This window comes from Bubalus bubalis, chromosome 12, assembly GCF_019923935.1.
Source record: "Bubalus bubalis isolate 160015118507 breed Murrah chromosome 12, NDDB_SH_1, whole genome shotgun sequence".
Lineage (NCBI taxonomy): Eukaryota > Metazoa > Chordata > Mammalia > Artiodactyla > Bovidae > Bubalus > Bubalus bubalis.
In genome coordinates, this window is record NC_059168.1 from 15,820,616 (window position 1) to 15,843,112 (window position 22,497).

Genomic DNA, 22,497 nt, shown 5'->3' on the forward strand with positions numbered 1-22,497 from the left:
TCTCCAGCTTATGATAATTTCTGATGACTGTCAACCAATGGTGCCGTCAGTAGCTGGAGGAATGCATTTCAGTCTTCTAGTGGACAGAGTGGCAGATCAGATCTTTCACTATGGCTCACCATTTGCACTACTCAGATCCACTTCATATAAATTCTGAGAAGAGTTCTTCCAAGATTCTATTGTATCTCTTTTCCTAGGGGAAATAGACAGACAGTTAGGGATAAATTATAGCCCTGGCTATAAGCAGTTGGAGCCCAAGCACTTGGGACCACAACTAATATTCATCATATACTACCCATTCTAGATTGCCTCATTCTCAGCCACTGCCTTTGCTGAGTAGATGGTTTCCCTGTTGGCATGACTCAGATCTTCAATTTTGAGGCCTCTGTGCTTCTGATCTCCACACCTTTCTGATGTATGACTGCTGTGCTTATCCATTTATCATCAAGATGAGCAAAGGAAAGTCAAGAGGCACTGCTTATGGATCGACAGTACCATCACCTTCTTCTCTGTTGCATTACGTAGAGCAGCCCTCCTCCTTCTGATGATCAGGGTCCTCACTTCGAGATGGCTGGCAACTTCAGAATCCCTTGTGAGCATCTATTTTCTTGGACCACCGCTGCCACTACTGCAGGTTAAGTTTCCCAGGAAGCAGACCCATCACACGGGAATTGAACTGGGCACTGTTCTTAGGAAACATGCCTGTGGAAGGGAAGAGAAGGAAGTGTTATCAGGCAGGAGAAGAAAATGCATTTTCAATCTCAATAGACTCCCTATCTCCTTACAATCTTGTAAAGTTCTACTGTTTAAAGGTTTTCAAGCAAACTAATCACATCAGTGGCATCAAGTAGTATCATGGGCACTTCTAGCCTCAATTTCTTCACTACCTTAGCTCCCTAAGGGATGAACACCGCAGAGATGAACATCCTTGTCAAGGTTTCCTAAAATCCTTATTTTATTCCTCGACAGGAATACCTTTCATTCTTCTGAATTCAGTGGCTACCCTTCAGTTGGTTTCCCATAAAATCTTTTTTTTTTATGAAATCATTTATCACTAGGATAGTGATAGGATTTTTCAGTACTATATTTTAAGTGCCTCACCAAAAAAAGAAGTTCTTTGGCAATGTAACTATTGAAATAGAATCTAACAAGCACCATAAGTGGAGACATGTTACAAACATTTGTACTATCACCCAAATGCATGGCCAATCTGTTTTAATATTTGTTTCTTCGTATGTTCAGCAATGTTTCTTTGACTTCCCTAAAAATATGCTGACAAAGAAATGCTTTTGAGTTTGTTGGTCTTTTGTTTTATAATTATTTCAAACAATTTTTACTGTGGCAAGAAGAACTAGAGACGCCGATGATTTGTGACTTTTGTTCCTTAATTGTATATTGAAAGACCTCAATAAAGGCTTCTAAGCAATTATTAGTAGGTTTCATGAGATTTGTCAAGAACCAGGTTTGTTCCGTATAACTTTAAGTATCTCTGAAAAACTGCTGAAGTTTGTCTTCCTGTTCTGAATGCTTAGCTTTTAAATGTCTGGCTAATCACCGGAATTCATAGTATTACTAGTTAATATCTCAGGACATAATATGCTAACCAACTACCATTAATGGAGAAGTCCATTAATATAAGTGGGTGTATATCCATATTTCAAATGGTTTTCTTGAAAACTTTAGATTTGGAGGGATTCCTTCTTATATCTGCTCAGTCACTCAGTCATATCCAACTCTTTGCTGTCCAACCCTTTGAACTGTAGCCCACCAGGCTCCTCTGCCATGGGATTTTCCAGGCAAGAATACTGGAGTGGGTTGCTATACCCTCCTCTAGGAGAACTTCCTGACCCAGGGATTAAACCTGTGTCTCCTGCACTGATTCTTTACCCCTGAGCCATAGGACTATTCTAATTACAAACATTACCTTTTTTTTTTTTTAACCATAATGCAGCTGATTTGTACTCAGAGTAGAAAGGTTTGCTCTGCCAATTTCTTTAAGTTCATTTTGTTGTTATCTTTCTATTACCTGTTTCTTTTTTGAAGGAATGTTTTTAAAGCCATTTTTCCAATATGAGGGTTAACTTAGTTAAAAGGAGATATTAGCTGAAACTCCCCTTACTGGGCAGACATTATTGGAATGTCTGGAAACCTGCTAGAATCCCTTTGCCACTTTTTCCTCCCTAGGATATCTTAGAACCACTGAGTCCTGGGAATTAAAATTATAGTCATTAGCATACCCTGACTAACATCAATAGCAAGTTTGAAAACTACGGGCTCCTGTTAAGTCATGTCTCCCCTTTCTGAACCTGTGCAACTGGGTTTTTTAACATCGATGTAGAATTTTACCTTTGTGCCTACTCATTCCACTTCCTGTCATTTGTCCTTTAACTTTAGCCTATCAAGATCTTTTGAGATTCTGATTCTATCATCCAGTATGGTTGCCATCTCTTGTAAGCTTTCAAGATTTTCATATGCGTATTAAGAAGGATATTGCTTTAAGACAAAAATAAAACAATACCAAAAAAAAAGCAACTTCCTTCTGCGCCAGTGGCTCAGCCCCTGGGGCTGACAATGGCAGGATGGTGTAGTCTGTATTTTCTACACAGGGTTTCCTGTCAGAGGACTTCTGCATTTCAAAATCAGGCAACTGGAGTCAAACAACTCTTCGAATTTTTTTCTCAAACTCCTGCAGTTCGGAGCTACAGTTTTCAGAATTCTCTCTCCATGTTCCCAATCACCAGCTCCACCCTCCGTTTGCTCACAATTCCCTTCTAAGAGAGACATTTGAATATAATAAAAGTCTTTCCCAGATTTGCCTTTTATTGATTTTTTTTTTCCAATTAGGCAACAAAGCTTCTTTAATTCACTGATATTCCACATAGATTCTCTAAGCAGTTTGAAGCCAGTAAGACAGAGGAAAAGGGAAAAATTCTAGGATGACACCAGATTTCTGGTTTCAGGGGCTGCTTTGAAGGAAGCTAGTGCTTCTCACCTACTTCCTATGAAAAAAAAATAAATGGAAAAGAAATGGAATCCAGTCTTAACATGATGAGTTTGAGATGCCCAGGAATACCCATGTGGAGATGTTGAGACTCCATGAAATGGACCGGTCTAGAGCTAAGATAGCCACCAGGAATAGTACTCTGCAATGTGCAGATAGTAATTCCGAAGACACATTGAGTATGTGCTCTCACAGCTTTGGTCTCAAGGCAATTCTGGTCCTTGCAGTAGACATGGTGGGCCAGAAAGAAACAGGCAAAAACTGCCCTCTTTTTCATGTGTGTCTCACTCTATGACCACAGACAACATACATTAGGAATCGTTTTGCAAGCTGCCTTTGGAATTCATCAACCCCAAGTGTAGACAAATGGGGATTGCTACCAGAAGAGCTAGTTTTCATATTCAGCCTACACAGCTCCAACTGCCGACTGTGAGCCTCAATAGCTGGTTGTGGTCACTGCTCTCTGCTGCCACCTTCTGGTGGGCACATTGTTGTTCGGTCACTAAATCCTGTCTGACTCTGCGACCCCAGGGACTGCAGTATGCCAGGCTTCCCTGTCCTTCACTATCTCCCTGAGTTTGCTCAGATTCATGTCCATCGAGTCAGTGATGCCATCCAACTATCTCATCCTCTGTCACCCCCTTGTCCTCTTGCTGGCAATCTTTCCCACCATCAGGGTCTCTTCCAATGAGTCAGCTCTTTGCATCAGGTGGCCAAAGTATTGGAGCTTCGGCATCAATCCTTCCAATGAATATTCAGGTGGGCACAGAGCTGTTCTTGTATTGCTCAAGGGCATGTCACATTACATACAGGTACTGGTCTGAGCAGTGCACATCTGCTACTGGGAAAATGAGACTGGCCAGCCAACACCCACACAGATCAGAACAATCAGTGCCCACCTCCAGGTTTAAGCCATAGTAAAATCAGAGATGCCTAATAGCATCAAATTTTTCAAGTATGATTTGGGAGTAGCAATTGAGTTGGGAGGGGGACCTAGGGAGTCTGTCATTTAACTGCTTTTGAATACCAAGAATTTTATTTTTACTTAGATGGTATACTCATTTGGAATGACTTTGGGTGTGGAGGCTAATGCATGTCCTGGGAGCTTAATGGCCCTCTTAAGACACCCTTTGTTTCCATGACTCGGACCACCACTCTGCTATGAAGTCCAGGCCATAGCTTAGGGAGCCCAATAACCTTTAGCCAAAGTCACAGACCTCTCAGGCTTCCATATACTTCCCAGACTTTCTTTTCCCTTCCCAGCCTTAAGATCCTTACCATACCCAATTTTTAGCAAGAGGCTTTCATCACTGAGAGGAGAAAAATGCACCTCTGCACCAGGAGAGCATCTTCATGTTATATGGCATTTGACTCATGTCCGTGCCCAGTAGGAAGTTATTGTTAGAATTTGAGTATAGATAGGGAAATTGATATTTGGTTTAAAGGTCCTCCAGATGGTAAGCAGAAGTAGAATTTGAGGCCAGGTGTGTCTGGCTTCAACGTGTAGGATCTTTCTGCTTTTTCCATGCTTCCTTTCCCGGAGCAGGGCTCAGATGAGCTTCAGAGCCACCCCAGCATATACAGTAGAAGAGGTGTCTAGTCCTCCAGATTGGTTACCTTAATGCCTTGGAGGACACCTGCATATAAGTTCTTGACTTCCCTCAGGGCATCTCCCAACCCTCTTGAATGCATGCATGCTAAGTCGCTTCAGCCATGTTCAGCTTTTTGTGATCCCATGGACTGTAGCCCACCAGGCTCCTCTATTCATGGAATTTCCCAGGCAAGAATACTGGAGTGGGTTGCTGTTTCCTTCTCCAGGGGATCTTCTCACCCCGGGGATCGAACCAGCATTTCTTACATCTCCTGCATCAGCAGGTGTGGTTTTTTACCCCTAGCACCACCTGGGAAGCCCCACCCTGTTGGATAATCATGGTCTGCTCAATCCATTAACCATGGCCCTTTATAACTGCTAATGGCTCTGTATTTAGACTAGTGCCTTTGACATTTAATTCTACTGACATCTGTGCCGAGAAAGCAGAGATCCACAGTGCTCCAGGGCCTGCCTCAACCACTCCAATCCTAGTAAACTATCCCGGTAAGTTTTATCACAGATCTGCTCATCTCTCAAGTCTGCAGCAAATTTTGGAAGAGGCAAATATCCTTTATCATCCCTAGTCTTCAACCTCTGACCAGTCCTCTGACCTTCTTCTCAGCTACCTTCATCATAGCCCATTTGTTCACCAAAGATGTAGGAGGATTATCTGGTATCTGACAGTGACTTCCAGTTCATATCTGGCTTCAGAGAGCACATGTCTCTTGCACCCAACACCCATAGCCAGAAGGCCAAACTGTATCCACTCAGTTCTGGAAAATGCCTCTGCTTCTACATCCATCTGTCTTTGCTTTGCTCCTTCCTTCTGCTTTATGATCTCATTTGAAAAATCTCATTCCTGATTTTGGTGTTTGGATTCAACTCTACTTCCTGTATTTTCCTCAAACCTGACACCGTCATGGGATCATGTTTTAAGAATGGCGACTTCATTTTAGAAAGTAGCATGATGGTTGCCAGGGCTTGAAGGAAAGCAGAAAGGGGGAGTTGTTGTTTTAAGGGTGTAAGGTTTCAGTTTTACAAGATAAAAATTTTCTGGAGATCTGTTTCACGACAATGTGAATATATTTAACACTTCTGAACTTTACACTTAAAAATTGTGAAGTCTGTAAATTTTATATTAGGTGTTTTTTACTGCAATAAAAAATGCAGAAAATAAAATTTTTTTTATCACCCAGAAAAAAACAAATGGTCTCTCCATCTTTACTTTTTCTGAGAAATACAAATTCAATTTGCTACCATTAGGCACACATTGGGCTTCCCTGGTGGCTCAGACAGTAAAGAACCTGCCTGCAATGCAGGAGACCAGGGTTCTATCCCTGGATCAGGAAGATCTCCCGGAGGAAGAAACAGCAACCCACTCCAGTATGTTGCCTGGAGAATTCAGTGTACAGAGGAGCCTGGTAGGCTGCAGTCCATAGCGTGGCAGAGTCAGACACGACTGAGTGACTAACACTTTCACCTTCAGGCACAAATTAGAACTGGTTTTAAGGGAACTTTATGCTGTAGCATGAATTCCAATACAGAACCTTGATGTTGGCTGCAACTGTAATCAGAATTCACACAGTAATTATATAACCTGACCCTTTGGGTCACTTTCTCGTTTTAGTTAAAAATATATGTTTTGACCCCTGGATCATGGGTTCTGAAATTTACAGACTTATTATATATGTGTATTCCATGGCTTACTCTAGACCTATAGAATTAGAAATCCTCTGAGTCTGAGGCCCAGAAATCTGCATGTTAAATAAACTCTATGTTATGTTGAAATAGGCTGTCACTGTATCACAATTTGAGAAATTCTGCTTTAGAAGGTATGCTGCTTTTAAGGCAAAGACCAAATGCTTAATTTTTTTCTTCTGTGGGCTCAAGCTCAGAGCTTTGTACTCAGTAGGGACTTACATGTGGTTGAAAAAATACAGTTAAAAAAAAAAAAGAAGCATTTTGCTGGACTTGTCCAAATAAAATACAATCTGGAGCATGTGGCTTATTTCAGAATTAATTATGCATTAATATGTATTTGAGCAAGCCATATATAATAATAAGGAGCTATAATGTGAAGCTGTCTCCAAAAATGTGGTTTTAGTGTTTAGTGTTTTGAAATCCAGACTCTCAGAGCCTCTGATCTCATACAGCTCTAAAAAGTCATTTCCTTTTTTGAACTTTTTATCCCTCTTCAGCCTCTAGGTGGAAATGAAGCATTCCTAGTTTCAACCTGACTTACAACTTTCAATGCGTTCTCAATGAAGTATTAGAGAACATTTATAATGTTCATTTCATTGTGTAGTCTGTCCACACAAGAATAACTGTGAAGATACTTTTTAATTCCATATGTTTTAGAATTTAATGTTTTGCTGAAGGAAAAGTTTCATTCATCTAGTAAGCAAAGCAATTCAGAGTTGCCTCATTCAGATTAAATTCATAATTTTATTTTTAACAGCCATTTACATTTATGCTATCACAAGTATGTACAATGGCAGTCTTTTCACCTAGAAATTAACAAGACAATTTCTTCTTCATATTCTGGAGGATTTTTGCCCATTAAATGGGTGGTTAGATAAACGTCTGTAAAGGATCTCTCTAACCCCTACTAAGGTCTGTGAACTTATATTGCCAAAGTAATTGTTTGATACACTCAGTATTACTTGGGTGTAATGTGAAATGTAGTTTGTTCCCCAGAGAGAACACACTTTTAGCCCCAAATTTGCCTGTACAAAGAGAATTGCCTGATAGTTTTATCTTCATGTGTTTTTAGAATGACATCATGCTTTAGAAATATAAACATCCAAATGGAAAATCAAAAATTAGATCAGATAGCCTTTGACTGTGTGGATCACAATAAACTGTGGAAAATTCTTCAAGAGATGGGAATACCAGACCACCTGACCTGCCTCTTGAGAAACCTATATGCAGGTCAGGAGTCAACAGTTAGAACTGGACGTGGAACAACAGACTGGTTCCAAATAGGAAAAGGAGGACGTCAAGGCTGTATACTGTCACCCTGCTTATTTAACTTATATGCAGAGTACATCATGAGAAACGCTGGGCTGGAGGAAGCACAAGCTGGAATCAAGATTGCTGGGAGAAATATCAATAACCTCAGATATGCAGATGACACCACCCTTATGGCAGAAAGTGAAGAGGAACTCAAAAGCCTCTTGATGAAAGTGAAAGAGGAGAGTGAAAAAGTTGGCTTAAAGCTCAACATTCAGAAAACAAAGATCATGGCATCTGATCCCATCACTTCATGGGAAATAGATAGGGAAACAGTGGAAACAGTGTCAGACTATTTTTTGGGGCTCCAAAATCACTGCAGATGGTGACTGCAGCCATGAAATTAAAAGACGCTTACTCTTTGGAAGGAAAGTTATGGTCAACCTAGATAGCATATTCAAAAGCAGAGACATTACTTTGCCAACAAAGGTCTGTCTAGTCAAGGCTATGGTTTTTCCAGTGGTCATGTATGGATGTGAGAGTTGGACTGTGAAGAAGGCTGAGCGCCGAAGAATTGATGGTTTGAACTGTGGTTTTGGAGAAGACTCTTGAGAGTTCCTTGGTCTGCAAGGAGATCAAACCAGTGCATTCTAAAGGAGATCAGCCCTGGGTGTTCTTTGGAAGGAATGATGCTAAAGCTGAAACTTCAGTACTTTGGCCACCTGATGTGAAGAGTTGACTCATTGGAAAAGACTCTGATGCTGGGAGGGATTGGGGGCAGGAGGAGAAGGGGACGACAGAGGATGAGATGGCTGGATGGCATCACCGACTCGATGGACGTGAGTTTGAGTGAAGTCCGGGAGTTGGTGATGGACTGGCGTGCTGTGATTCATGGGGTCGCAAAGAGTCGGACACAACTGAGCGACTGAACTGAATTGAACTGAGTAACACCCCAACTGATCTATCTTTTAACTTTTCTAATGGACTAATCTATTACATATGCTCTTTCTCCCCCGTAAGTCAACAGTAGTAACTCAATGGTCACCAAACACCTTGTATGGATGCAACCAGGACTTGTGGCATTCCAAAATGTCTTAAGAGGCTTGAAAGGACAGGTCCAAAGTCACAGAAGCTTAGAACTGAAAGGACCTCAGAGATGGAGCATGGCTTCTCTGCTGGCTCAGATGATAAAGAATATGCTTGCAATGCAGGAGACCCGGCTTTGATCCCTGGGTTGGGAAGCTTCCCCAGAGAAACGAATGGCAACCCACTCCAGTATTCTTGCCTGGAGAATTCCATGGACAGAGGATACAATTCATGGTGTCGCAAAAAGTCAGATACAACTGAGCAACTAACACAGCAAACAGCAGAGATGGAGCAGGAAATTAATTAGGTTACTAAATTGCTGAATAGCGTATAATGGTGGAGAGATAACATGCTTCTCTCTTGAAGCAATGTATTTCTCACCGCTTTGAAGAAGGAAAAATTAAGAAATTGTTTTGTCAGGATTTCCCTGCTGGTCTGCTGCTGCTGCTGCTAAGTCGCTTCAGTCGTGTCCAACTCTGTGTGACCCCATAGATGGCTGCCCACCAGGCTCCTCCACTGTGGGATTTTCCAGGCAAGAGTACTGGAGTGGGTTGCCATTGCCTTCTCCATCCCTGCTGGTCTAGTGGTTAAGAATCTACCTTCCAATGCAGGGGAAGCAGGTTTGATCCTTGGCTGAAGAACTGAGATCCCACATGCCCTGTGGCAACTATGCCCATGAACTGCAACTACTGAGCCCACCACCAGGGCAGCCCATGCTCCACAATGAACAGCTTGTGCACTCAATGAAGTCAAAGAAAAAGAAAAAGAAATTGTTTTGTCTGTTCTGTCTGTGAATGATACTGTGCTCACTATCCTTTGGAAATCCACCTGGTATTATGTCTACTTACTTCTTCTTTCTAGGTTGGGATGTATCCATTGTGGCAGACAGACTAGGGCAGCCCCCATGATCCTCGGCCTCTTGGGATTCACACCCTTTTATCCCCTTCCCCTGAGTAAAGGCAGAACTAATAGAATGCAGCAAAGATGACATGATATACATGGTTATGTGTATGTGATAACCTCACACATGACTGTAAACCATCTTGGTAATAGACCTCCTATAGTTTGCCTGGTCAGATATGGTTTAGCCCGGTCCACTGATTCAGAGTCTTACAAGGATCCAATCAAGTTATCAGCGGAAGCTTTGGTCTCATCTGAGGCTTGATTCTGGGGGAAGGGGCTGTTTGCAGCTGCTCTGGCTGTGGGCAGCCTCCAGTCCTTTGCATGCTCTTGGACTGAAGGCCTCTGTAGCTGGTTGTTGGCGGGAGACTACCTTGCTATGAGGTGCCCTCTAGAGGCACTCACAACGTGGCCGCTTGCTTCTTCAGAGCCAGTGAGGGAGAGTCTTTGGGTCATACTGTATACAACCAGAAGACTCAGTTATTTTAACTTGCTCCATCTAACTGGGGTGAATTTGCACCTGCAATTTATGTTAGGATTCTAAAACTTGTGACTGTGTTTACCTTGACAACATCAATATAAATGCAGTTTTTTCATTATTTGCATAATCATATGGTTCAGGGGATTATGGAGTCCATTGACTCTTTTGTGAATTCAGACTAATCTATTGTGTAAGCAAGGAACCTGTATAAACTATTAAATCAGCCACCAACCTACCACTTGACCTTCCTTAGACCAGAGTGTCTGCCAAAGTAATAAATTTTACCTTGGAGGGATAAATCAATTTCACTGCCATGTTCTATCTCCTACTTCCTTCCCTTCTTCTTTCCAAATGTTGCACAAAAATGTGATATTTGGGCACCAAATCTCTTGGATCCCATGATAACCTCCTTCTGTCTTCAGAAGTGTGCTGCGCACTGTGCCTACAATGATCTGCATTCTTGTCTGCATATGTTCCTCCCAGTGATGGTTTTTTTCATCCTGATTCCATCAGTGATTAGCTTCACAAACACACAACTGACAGAAACCATAAAATGAAAGTGTCCATATTTTTAAATTAACAGAAAAAACATTTACCACACCACCGATGAGAATTCCCTTTAGCTATTATGATATCAGATCTTAGCCTTGACAGAACTGTAAAGTCTAGGCATTCATTACTGCAGAGGTTCAAGATCCTTTATTTTAAAATCATCTTTCTGTGGAAACTAGTGTTGTTTCATCTTAGATGTATGGTGAACTGACAGAAGACCAATCAAGTCCAAAGTCAGATTCAGCGAGGGAAGTCTGCTTTAGATTTCCCTACTGAATTTTTAACCGAAGCTGCACTTCTGCTTGGAAATATTGTGAATGGTTTCATTTGTGCCAGGATTGCTGTAATTTTGCAAGGTAAATTTAACACTGTTAGATTAAGTAAAAATAAACAGCTGACGAACACAATTTACAGAGGTTAATGGAAAAGGTTCACGTGTATCCCCCTAAATCTTATAATTCCTTCAAAGAGTTGTTAACTTTTTTATTTTATTTTCATAATGTAGAACTCCTTCCTGACTTTCCACCATCTTTTCAATATTCCTGCTAAAATGTATAAACCCATCCTTTACTTACGTTCTTTGGACTATTCATTCCAGCAGCTCTGATATATTTTTTATTAGTTTAATACAACAATTCAAGTCAAAGGAACACAGTTCCCCACAATTTGATAGCACCTAGAACTTCTGTACTTTGTGAACAAAGATAGTATACTTTAGAAAATACCTACGAGGCATCGAGACTCAGATCCATGAAAGAAATAATATGCAGGCTTTTTTCACATCTTCCCTGAGGACTTTTGTTTGGGTTTCCTTTACATGGTATACATTGAAATTCTTTGTAGATGACTGCAATAAAAAAATGTATTTTCCTCCACTGGCAAAACCAGAAGAAACTGGCATATTACTTTTCCTCATGAGGTCTTTGACTTTCTCCCCTAATGCCTGTTAAGAGAGTCTACTGCTAATTTTAGATTAAGAGTACAGAGCTTTTCTGTTTCCATAAATGTTTTAATGCTTCATTCCCATAGACAGGCTATTTGGGGAGCTCTGTGAAGCTGTTTTTGAGAAGTAAAATATTTCCCCACAAAAAGAGAAGGGAGGTTTCCAGTGAACAATGAAAGCCTGGTGAGTGTACTTGGAGCTCCTTAGAAGAGTTCATTCTCACATGGAGAACGGTTTGCTCCCAGAAACTTATTCCCCACTTGCCAGTCATTTTCCTGCCAATGTCAACGCATGCACTTTTCAGCCACTTCAGTACACTGCGGCTCTCATATCCTGACCACCATGGACTTCCTTCTTCCTTTCTGCTACCTCAACGAGGTCATTCATTCCTTTCTCTCTCTCTCTCTTTTTTTAAAAGAAACCTTTTCCTCTCCATCTGTGCCTGGGATGCAGATACTCTTGCTTTTCCCTCATCAGTTCTGGCTGAGCTCATTGTTCAACCTATTGTTTCTCATGGATAGGGCTTTGCATTAGAAAACCATAATCTAATCACTAAACAAAAACAGGGAGTGGAATATTTTGTTTGCATTCAGAGGCTTTTCATTTACTTTTGTCATATTTTCTTTGTTTTGTTAACATCCATATTTTCAAACATCCATGTTAGTAAAGTCTGCTTTGAATTCGTCCATATTAACTATGGCTACCCACAATGAGACAGAGATTTTGTCTCTCCCTTAAATACCATCAGTTTGCTCTTTCCACTGCTTTTGCCCTGCTTCAGGTAGCTCCTCGAAATGAATTGGGAAATCGATTTGACTTTTTAACCTTTATGTGTAAAAACTCTTGTGGTATTCTTAATCGGGGTCACTGGTATGGTGTTTAAAGTTACCCTTATTTTTCCATAAAACAAAATCATTTGCCTCAAATCTTTTTATTTGTATTCATGTCTTATTTTAATTGAGGTATAATTGATATTTAACATTATATTAGTTGATATTTGTGTGTATTGGGAAATAATCGCCACAATCAGTCTAGTTAACAATCTGCCAACATTCATAATTACAGAAAATTTTCCTTCTTGAGATGAGGACTTTAAAGATTTACTCTCTTAGCAACTTTCACATATGCAATATGGTATTAAGGTGCAATAAGATGCACAGATACAATAAGCTATCTGGGCTTCCCTGATAGCTCAGTTGCTAAAGAATCTGCCTGCAATGCAGGAGACCACAGTTTGATTCCTGGAATGGGAAGTTCACCTGGAGAAGGAATAGGCTACCCACTCTAGTATTCTTGGGCTTCCCTGGTGGCTCAGAAGATAAAGAATCTGCCTGCAATGTGGAAGACCTGGATTCTATCCTTGGGTTGGGAAGATCCCCTGGCGGAGGGCATGGCAACCCACTCCAGCATTCTTGCCTGAGAATCTCCATGAACAGAGGAGCCTGGCAGGCTACAGTCCATGAAGTCACAAAGAGTCAGACATGACTGAGTGACTAAGCACAGCACATTATTAACTCTAGTCACCAAGCTGTAATCTCAAATTCTTTTAAGAGGGTGGGATATTAATAAACAAAATAATTCTGTAGACTAAGGCTTCTTATCCTTTAGTGAGCATGAGAATTATCTGGAGTTAAAACACGGATTTCTGGGCCCAGCCACGGAGACTTTGATCACAAAGTGCCACTGCTTCTCAAAGTGTTACCAGCGGAAACCAATATAAAGAGAAGCTAGTTGAAGTGTTAAGTGTATAATCATTGACAGATGATAGATAATAGAATCCTATGAATCCTATGTTACTACTTACTATTTAAATAATAGCAGTTTTAAAAACTCTATCCCTTAATAAGTTTTAAAGCATGGCATATACAGTATAAACGTAAAAAAAAAAAGCACAAAATATGTATATCAGAAATTAAACTGTTCCTTCTTTCCAGATCTCCACACCCACTTTGAAGAATCAAGCATGTTTAATATCTTGTTAGAGTACGTGCACTTAACATTTTGAAGGAAGCTGGGAACTGCCCTCTATCAAATAGTTTATGCCAGTTTATACTTCCATCTACTATTATATGGATGCTTATTTCTCCACACTTCAATGGTATCGAATATCCAAAATTTTGATCTGCCAATCTGACATGTAAAAAATGACATCTAATCTTTATTTTACTTTGTGTTGCATTAAATTGTGGCAGAAATTAAACAACTTTGAGTAGCAAGACTGTGGGCAATCTATTAATTTTGTGCAAAAGCTGATTGGTTTTTAAATTCGACTTCATACTTTCATCCAAGCAAAAGTATCTGCTTTTCTTGTTCACCTTTGGTTGAATCTTGCTTCGAAAAGTGCTGCGTCACCTCCTTTTGAACATAAAGAAACAACTATGGTAACTCGCCTTGTCTGCCCTTTTCCTCCTTTCCCCCAGGAAATTTGATCTTTTTTTTTTTTTTTCAGACAATCTTTTGAAAAACGAAGGCTTAGATGTAGATTTTTTTATGGTCTGTATAGAAAATAATACATCTCCAAACCCAAGCCCTGCTTATGGAAAATGACAGCTGACAGCTAAACGGAGGTTATAGGAAATCAAAGAAAATGTTCACTACGGTGCAACGCACCAAAGCTGAATTTTCCTTAAATTGTTATTGATGCTCACTTGAAAAACATACACACACACACACACACACACACACACACCCCTAAGACTGCTTTTTGAAATCAAATGTATTTCCTGCCTTCTTCTTTCCTCTGGACTCTTACCACCAGCCTATTTATAGCCCAGGAAAGGAAAAAGCACCGCTGGAGGCAGGAAAACTAAGTCCAGAAAGAATAGGAGGAAGTGTGCCTGCCATTTAGCCAAACAACCTTTAATTCATTGAGCTCAAAGCTTAGCGGCTTCGCTGTTGTCGTGAGGCGTAAACAGCTTGCAAATTAGAATTTTTTTCTCTCCCCACGTTTGCATTGGATTTGGGCAATGGAGATGAAGGCAGCTTTTTAGAAGAGAGAACAGAAATCTCTAGGTGTTTAGACACGTGAAAGAGGAACTGGTAAGGGGTTGGTGAAGCAGACAGGAGAGGATGAGCTGGAAATGATTCCGTGCCTGCGAGTTAAGGTAAGCGTTCTTTTCAAGACAGTCTGCTGTTGTGTCTGCATGCATATCAGGTGCTATGGAGATTAGCCCTGGATGGTGTGTATAATTTGAGGGCAGAGTCTCTTGACGAGCTCATGAGCTTTGCTTTTATCGCTGAAGAAATGGGGAAATTTCTTTCAGCCTTAGTTGTGACATCTTCAGTTTTTAACAATAATATTTTTAAATAGTTGTTTCTTTAAAATAGTTTTGTCTCCACTAAGTTTTCTTTGGTTTCTTTGTCACCAGAGGATTAAATACTATAAATAACTTCACTGAAGGTCATTTTTGAAAAATCATTTCTTGAAATTTGTCAGTTTTTCTATCTTTTTCAAAGTACCTATTAATATTCCACATATCAATTTTTGAATCAATACTGGTTTTAGAATACATTGAACAGAGAGGCCCTCAAGCAAAAGTGGTCTATTTTAGAAAAGTTATTTTAACTAAAATTTAAATTTTGTATAACATTCAGTGAAGATTGAATTTTTTAATGCAAAGCTTTTCCTAAACATGAATTTTCAGACTAAGGAAAACCCTCTAAAAGCATAAAACAAACCAGCACTTAACAGCTCCAGTGATAGAGACTGTTCACAATAATTACTTACATTTAAATTATTATTTCAAAATATTCATTCAACATATATTTTCTGAGTGACCTGAAAAATTGTTCCTGGGTTTGGAAGTGGAAAGGTCAAAAGGGAATGGATTATATCCAAGAGCAGCTGATGCCGCCCACAAAAACTTGGAAAGCTCCTAGGGACATTCCAACTCTTTTAACATTTTTTTGCCATCACACAAGTACGTTTGTTTAGATGATCCACTGTATTTGCATCCCCCACTGATTATATTCACATTTGTGTCCTGGAAAAACTTGATTAATGTTTCTATGATGGCAAACAAAGGAATAAGGTTCTGGTGGTTTATTGAAAAGGAAAAGCAGAAGGAAATGTGTTGCTGTTATTTTGGTTTATCCCCGTTTGAGATTGGTATGTTTAGAATCTGTCTTAAGAAGATAGCAAAACTGGAAGCCAGAAAAGCTGAGCCAGCCAGATTGAGACTAATGCAGGAGGCCAAGGCTGAGTTCTGTCTCGATGTGGATTTTATTGCCTGTTCTCCTTCCTGGAAGAATTTAAGGGTTATTTTCTTCTGATTAGAAAATTATAATTCATTCCATGGAAATAGCAAAGTATAATATCCTTGAGTAGAAAGAGCAATATTTCTTACTTAAAGCTAGGTAGTAAAAAATAGAGGGAAATAAAATTAATCTGGACAAATATGATGAGTCTGAAGAAACAGAACAAACTCTTAGCCCTTGTTTCCAGGACTCTTTAATTCCGCAAAGTCCTGAATTCAGTGCTGAATACATTTTATTATTTCCGCAAAATAAAGTCTAAGGTAACCTAATTAATTGCCATTCTATGTGGGTCTATTGATAGAAACACTGCTTACAGTGATTCTGATTTCTCTGTGTATGTTGAACTTTTTCCTCTTGCAATTTCAAAACAACATTCTCATTTGTCATATTCGTATGTTTACATTATGAGAAGAAAATTGTTATAAAGACTGTTGAAGGCTTAAATAATAAAACTATGAGCTATGTATTTTATTCTAAGAATATGTATCTTTTCCAATTTTAAAAGTTCTGTTTTTGGTCATTAGTTTCTGGATGCCCATAGATGCTTATAAATGTATCCATGAAGTGCCAGTTATTTAAAATAGATTTCTTGAGAATTGCTTAATAGTTTCACAGTTTTCTAGATGTATTCTCAAGTTCCTGAGATTATAGTACATTATTGTTGTTGTTGTTTACTCACTAAGTCATGTCCCACTGCGACCACATGGACTGTAACCTACAAAACTCTGCTCCTGGGATTTCCCGGACAAGAATACTGGAGCGGGTTGCCATTTCCTTCTCCAGGGGATCTTCCCTACCTGGGGATTGAACTCGCATCTCCTGCACTGCAGGCAGATTCTTTACTGCTGAGCCACCAGGGAAGCCCATAGTACATTACTAGAGTTAGCTAATTTTGAAAAATAAAAAAAAAAAAAAACAAACAAAAGCAACTTTTTTAGCTTCTCTATTAATTAAAAGCCATTTACTTCTTGGCTTCCAGTATAACTCCTACAACTACTATGTGTTTACAGGTTACACAGTATAGCCACAACTTGACACTCATTGAAATATACATGAGATCAGATTGCTGAAGAGGTAGAGTGGAGTTTAAAGAAATGTAGATTTCGCAAAATCTACAATTTGTAATCCACAACTTGTAGGATGTATTGAAGGAGGACATGGGGAGAAGTGTCCCATGCCAGGCAGCCATACCCACCTGGCCTGATGCTGTGGGAGCAAGGGGAGCTGCAAATTGATTTTCATGGGTCTATGAGCACCTTAAATCCAGATTAGTGACCTCTGGAGGTTCTTTTTCTCCTATACTCTTATCCCTTCACATCCTATATTACAGATCAGCAGTAGCACCACCAAAGCATATTTATTAAGTTCTTCTACTTATAATCTCTACCTTTGATAAACTCAACATTAACTTGGAGAGTTGGAATTATACAGAACACAAGGCATCCTATATATGGAACCAAATGAATGATGTGGATGATTACAAGTTCTGATCCTGGCAGGCTTCTTGGAGGGAAGAAGTTGAGCTCAGACTTGAAGGGCAGATCTGATGGGTATGGCTAGAGATAAAAGCCTCCAAGATAAGAATGGAACCGTGTGCATGGGAAGGGATAGGAGAGTACTTGGGCTGCCAAATGAAATACAGGATTCCCACTGAAATGTGAATTTCAGATAAATGCCATATACTTTTCCTAGTAAGAGTATGTGCATGAGGTCTGTTGATTGAGATATACAAAATATATTTGTTGTAGATCTGGTTCACATTTAACTGGGAGTCCTGTGTTTTTTATTTCCAAATCTGGTCACCCTACCAGGGAACTCTGTGTCAAGCAGCTTGATAGAAGCAGAAGCAATGCACATATGGAAAAAGTGAAAAGTGTCTGGAGGAGATTGAGGTCAGACTGCGGTGGGACAATAACGCTAGACTAAGGAATTTAGAATCTAATTTGAAGACACTGAGGAGACGCTGAGGGTTTTGAAATGGGAAATGACATCAATAAGATCTGGTCATTCAAGGCAGGACCTGCTGGGGCAGAGAGAAAAGCTCACCGAGGTCTGGGTGCTGGTGACAAGAGAGAGAAAGAAACCAGTCAGATGAAGACACGTTAGAGAACAAATCCACGTGTCTTGTAAACTAATTGAGTATGGATCTGGGAGGAAAGGAAGTGTTAGAAAGGATATTATGTTTAATTTAGAGTCCATTCAGAGAAATAGTCCGAGATAGCAGCAGGTCAGGGAATTGGTGAGGGAGGCAAGGATTTTGGTCTCAGACATTAAATTTGAGGCAATGATGGGATAATCAGGTAAAATACATAATCAGGTGGAAATGGGAAATAGCTTAGAAGAAAGGTTAAGGCTGGAAATATTGATAAAGCCAACACTGATGGAGATTTTCTTGATGCCAAGCTTTTTTTTTTTTTAATATCCATTCTCAATTTAATGCTCACAACTACCTCCTATGAGCAGATTCCACTGCCAGCCACATTGTACAAATGAGAACACTGAGGCTCAGAGAGGTTAAGTGACTTGTCCACGATTGCTTGGTTAGAGACAGAAAATGGAACCCAGGTGTCCATATGCTCAAAGCCATGTTCCCGCTCATTCCCATGGAGAATGTTGAGTATCTTCTGTGGATTCACTTCCTCCGTCTACAAAGATCTAAAGACACAGTTGTTCATGCTGTAACCCAAATCTTCTTCTTTTTAAAAAATTTATTTATTTATTTTAATTGGAGGACAGTCACTTCACAACACTGTGGTGGCCCCTGCCACACATCAACACGGATCAACTAGATGCCTGGTCTTTGTACCTCACTGTGGTAGCCCTCAGAATTCTGCACCTTTTAATCCCGCTGAGGAAAAGAGAATAGTTTATACACAGAAAATTTCCCATTTATTTATTTGTATATTTATTACGCAAATTGTTTTTCCCTTCAGCGCCTTGTTTTTAGATTGTTCCTCGGTTATTTGGTGAAATAAAAATTACCATGAAGAGAAAACAGGACCGAGGATGTTCAACTCCTCTCCCTGTCTCTGGCTGCCCTCTAGTGGCAGAACCAGGTTACAACGCTTAGCTCCGGTCTGGGAACCTTGCTGCTGCTACTACTGCTAAGTCGCTTCAGCCGTGTCCGCCTCTGTGCGACCCCATAGAGGGCAGCCCACCAGGCTCCCCCGTCCCTGGGATTCTCCAGGCAAGAACGCTGGAGTGGGTTGCCATTTCCTTCTCCAATGCATCAAAGTGAAAAGTGAAAGTGAAGTCGCTCAGTCGTGTCCGACTCTTTGCGACCCCAGGGACTGCAGCCCACCAGGCTCCTCCGTCCGTGGGATTTGCCAGGCAAGGGTACTGGAGTGGGGTGCCATTGCCTTCTCCGCTGGGAACCTTAGTTCCTTAGGAAACCAAGTCAGAGTCAGCAGAAACATCTGTGGGCTCCTAAAAGGTTTGGAGGCTAGTTGTGCTAAGAGATTCTGGAAATGGACTTCATAGAGTTACTTACACCCTTCCAGATGGCTGGCTTGAAGGGTATCCCGTTCTGGATTTATTAAACTTGGTAATCATTAAAGGTATTTCACTTGTTTATCCTGTTAGGAAAGTAAAAGCTGAAAGTCTCTCAGCTGTGTCTGACTCTTTGAGACTCCATTGACTGTAGCCTGCGGGGCTCCTCTGTCCATGACATTCTCCAGGCCAGAATACTGGAGTGGGTCGCCATCCCCTTTTCCAGAGGATCTTCCTAAACCGGGGATCCTACCAGGGTCTCCTGCATTGCAGGCAGATTCTTTACCATCTGAGCCACCATCAAGTTTGGTTATGAAATTTTTAATATGCAGTTGTGCCTTGATTGTTAAGAAAATTTCCTAGACTTTTTATTTTAAATGTTTATTTAAAAATACACCATATATTTTCTATTAAAATATAGTCTATCTTTTAGGAATGTATCCTAAGGAAATATTCATATATTGAGACCAAAATGTATGTAAAAGAAAGTTTGTCTACTTGAAACAGAGAAGTTTTGGAAAATATACAAAGTTAGGGAATTGACAAATAATAGTCCACAATATGGAATTACAAATACCCATTAAATTACATTAAAATATTTAATGGCAATGGTAACTGTTTAAAGTAAATGTATATATGAAAAAAGAAAAGACAAAAGTGTTATATTCATGGCATGATCCCATTTTCTTACAAATTATAAATGTATATATGAAAAAGAATTAAGAACTAAAAATCGATATACTAAACTGTTAGCAGTAAGAATCTCTGGTCAGGGTGGGTAATGGTGATTTTCATTTTCTGCTTTCTCTCTGGGATAAGCACGCACTACTTTTATAATCAGGTATGAAAACCGATATGTTTTGAAACAGTGGAGAACTAAGTCCCGATGCTCTAATTTCTTGCTTTCATGACTGACAATCAGGTTTGTGCTAATTCAGCCCCGTTTAGGCTTCTCTGCCCAGTAAGGAGCTGTATCCTGTTTGTGACAGCATAATTCATTGTAATGGAAAAGATTATGATGCACTAGTCTGGTCTATGACTTCACTGTATTCACTGGCAACAGGAAACACAGACAGACACTTGTTTTTTTTATAATTGTTTTAGCAATAATTGACAATTGGAGGAAATGAATGGCAGAAAACAATTATGGGCAGACAAGACGGTCAGCAAATCAGACTGGGAAATGCAATGGAGCCCGTCGTAGTTCTATTCGTGCAACAATTTCAGAACATTACAAAGATATTATTGTTTTGTTTTCAACCTACTTCTGAAATCACTATTGTTTTTAGTAGCAGTTACACAACTCTTTGCTGGCAGCAATAACCCCCAATGTGTTTTAAATTCAGTAAACTGGTAATCGCACATCAGGGATTTGGGACTGTATTTTTTATCTATGTTGATGTTCAGGATCAGTGTGAACTCCTCAGTGTACACCATGTGTCCAGTTATAGTACTGCTATAATAATAACTAGCCCCCTGTTGCCCATACACAGAATGTGAAAAGCTTTATTTTCCAGTAAAATTTAGAAAATCAAATTCATGCTTCTATTTTCTGTGAAAAGATCGCTTGTCTTTGTTTTAGCAGCAATGGTGAGGGAAACAACAAAAAGTCAAAACAAATGAATTCATGATTCACTGTCTTGTTTCCGTGCTGTGAAATGAGTACGATTAACAGCGACTGAGATGAAAATGGATGTGTTATCAACTGGGAAAGAGTTTAAGTAAGGCAGGTATTACATACACCGCAGTGACATTTCTCTCAACCAGTGGCTCGTGTAGCTAGACATGACTTAACTGTCCTGCTGGGTATTATTAAATGTTTGGATGTAAAAACTAAACACAAAGGAGCTGCTTTAACCTTTACTCCTTTACTGTTCTCCTCTAATTAGTCTGATTTGGAGTAAAATTCTGCAGCAGCTCTGACCTCCAGTCTGAAAGGCCAATTATTGGCCATGTGACTTAATGAGGAAGCCTCTAGACCAAACGCTGTCCACTAGAAATATAAAGTGAGCCACAAGCGTGGGCCACGTGTGTCAGTTTATATTTTCTAGTGGCCACATTAAGAATTTAAAGAGAGTCAGGTCAAAATTAATTTTAGGAATCTCGTTTGTTGAACCCATTATATCCAAAACATCATCATTTTGACTTGCAATCAATATAAAAGATTAGTAACGAGACATCTTACCTTCTTCTTCTTTGGTACCAAGTCTTTGAAATCCAGGGTGTATTTCATGCTTGCTACTACTCTCGGTTCAGATGGGCCTTATTTCACGTGCTCAGTGGCTTCAGGTGCCTTGTGGCTACTGTATGTAGTGGGCAGTGCGAATCTCAACAGCAGAGCTTCCATGGCTTCATAAATGGCATGTGAATTTTGGACTGTGAGATTCCGCTATCTGTTCAGGACTCATGGTCTTCTCCATTCTGATGCACTCATTAGGCCAATCTTACATGTATCAGCTAAAACTGAATAACTGAAAAGCAAGCAAAGGATTGACAGTTTCTGAGTTTTGTCCTCTTAGAACAATCCAACTGCTTGTTGCATCAGCTGGAATGCTGCATAACTATGGATTCCTCAATTGAGAATAAGGGTGAGAGGTTTTAAAAAACTCTCAGACTTTGAAATCTGGATTATGTGATTATAAGGAACTTTATTCATCATGATGTTTCCAAGTGAATTTAGGCATGTGAACAGATGACATTACACAGCTTAAACTTCTAGAAAGCATTATAGATATTAATAATGTGTACAACAGTACAAAGAAAGAAATCTTTAGCAGTTCTCATACGCACACATACACAGACTTCTACCATTGTGACCATTTCTGATGTCTTTTCTGCATTCTGCATTGTCTTATTTGAAGGGGAGGAAGTATGCTTAAATAATCTTGTATAGCTACTATGCCCTGGGGACTCTCATGCCAGTCAGCTGGAGTGATAAAGATAGCTCTGTGTGCTAAGTATGGAGATGCAAAAATAGAACTGATGGAAGTGGATAAAACTAAAAGACATTGTAGTTTCTTAAGGCCCCGCCAACGTCAGAGACCTGGAAACAAGGCCTTCTGAAGTCCTGGCAAGGAGTCACAGTCAACTGAAACAATCATATTTTAGGTTCATTGCTTATTCCATGAAGGTTTGGTTATGGAGCTAGATTTAAAACAATCAGAAAATTCTAAAATCACAATAAAAAATGTAATTTAAAATATAAATAGTAACCATCCATTGCATGGTATATAAATCAGAAGTGT

General features: G+C 39.8%; 1 protein-coding gene across 2 annotated transcripts in view; it reads left to right on the forward strand.

The window, feature by feature from the left end:
- Window positions 1-14,335: 14,335 nt before the first annotated feature.
- The window catches only part of RASGRP3 (RAS guanyl releasing protein 3), a 93,348-nt gene continuing 85,186 nt past the window's right edge, over window positions 14,336-22,497 (forward strand). For both annotated transcript variants that reach the window (XM_006069507.3, XM_006069506.3), the window contains exon 1: window positions 14,336-14,610. The gene's annotated coding sequence lies outside the window, so the exon portion shown is untranslated. The remainder of the gene's footprint in view (window positions 14,611-22,497) is intronic.